Source organism: Propithecus coquereli, unplaced genomic scaffold, assembly GCF_000956105.1.
Source record: "Propithecus coquereli isolate 6110/MARCELLA unplaced genomic scaffold, Pcoq_1.0 Scaffold377, whole genome shotgun sequence".
Taxonomy (NCBI): Eukaryota; Metazoa; Chordata; class Mammalia; order Primates; family Indriidae; genus Propithecus; species Propithecus coquereli.
In genome coordinates this window covers 256,264-258,033 of record NW_012149474.1, presented here as the reverse complement: position 1 = coordinate 258,033, position 1,770 = coordinate 256,264, and positions in this window count along the sequence as shown.

The following is a 1,770-nucleotide window of genomic DNA, read 5'->3' as shown; positions in this document are numbered from 1 at the left end:
TAACAGGTAAATAAATCATGGTGTGTTCGAGAGTGAGCTGACTGCTGCTACCTGCAATGAGGTGGATGAGTGTCGCTCACATCACGCTGAGAAAAAAGTCCGATCCAAAAGAGAACATGCAATATGATTGCATTTACATAAAGTTCAAAACAGGCAAAATTAGTCTGTGGAATTAGAAGTTAGGAGAGTGCTTATTTTAAACCTCTGTGCCCATGCACACGCTGTTCCTTCTACCTGGACTGCCCTTCCCCACACACCATGTGAACTCAGATGTCTCCTGCATAAAGTCACCTCCCTGCCTCACCGAGGTAACTGACCGAGACCTCTTGTCTTGGTCAGGGCCCCACATGGCCCCCGACTGCAGCCAGCGTCCCGTCCTGGAGGGCGGTCCAGCCACAGGTGTGGTAGTCATCCCTACGCTCAGGTCCTGTGGAGTCTCAAAGTTGATGCTTCTCACCTGGTCCTCACATCCTCATGGGGGGGTCAAAAAGGGAGCCAGATAGCGTCAGGGCCAAACACTTGTTTTAAATAGCTCTCTTCACCCTTATGAGAACTGCAAGAAACAGATCTAAGAGGTGATGGCATAGAAAAGAGTGAAATGAATCTAGAACATTTGAGCAGCTTTCCTAAAAATGTAACTCTTGCAGTCCAGGAATCAGGCCGGCAGCATCCTTGTGGCACCCTGCAATGAATTCTAAACCTCACATCCAGAGTCTAAATCAAAAGCATTTTGTTTTTGCAGCCTACGCTTTGTGTAAACAATACTGAGAGCCCATGTGCCCTGAGGAGCTACCTGCATCACCTCACTAAAACCTTGCCACGGGGAGGGAGGTACATTTGGTAGCCGTGGTTACAGATGAAACAATCAAGCTTTGAAGGGTAAAGAATCTGCCACAGGTCACTGGTTCCAGGCCCTGAGCTTTCCCCTGAGGCAGCCACCCCTTTTTCTGGAAACAAGATTTCACTGTGTCCGGGGCGGGAGTACAGTGGTGTCTTCACAGCTCACTGCAGCCTCCTGACTCATGCGGTCCTCCTGCCTCAGCCTCCTCAGTAGGTGGGACTACAGACGTGGGCCACCACACCTGCTGATTTTTCTATTTTTTTCTAGAGAAAGGATCTGCTCTTGCCCAGGCTGGTCTCGAACTCTAGGCTCAAGCGATCCCCCGCCTCGTGCTCCCAGAGCGCCGGGATTGCAGGTCGCCGCGCCCGGCCTAGAAACTGTTCTTAATTTAGTCGCGATTCCAAGCCTGGCCAGTTGGAGCCCATTAAGCACGAAGAACAGCCATAGGCACGCGGGGTCCCACCGCAGCAGAGGCGGTCCTCCTCTTCCGAGCAGCCCGCCTGGCTCACAGACCCCCGCGCCGGCCCGAGACCCTCGCGAACGCTCGGCTGGAACCGGTTTTAGAAAAGTCCATCAAGGACAGAGAACAATAACACAGACGATGCATTTTCACCAAAAGTGTTTAAACTTTTGACACCGAAATAAATCCGTTCCCAGGAGACGTCACCTTCGGGGACACTACACAACGCGGCTGCGCGGGGGCCTCCCGGGCCGGTGGCACCCCCAGGACCCCATCCCCTTCCGGGTGGGTGGCGCCCCCAGGCCTGGGCGTCCCTTCCGTGGGTCCCTCCTTCAGGGATACGGGAGGTCTCGGCCTGCTCGAGGCCGGCCCAAGGCGGGCGAGACCGCGCCCCGCCAGGCCCCGCCCCTGAACTCTACTCCGCCCTGGCAGGCCCCGCCCTGGCCCCGCCCTGCCAGACCCCGACCCC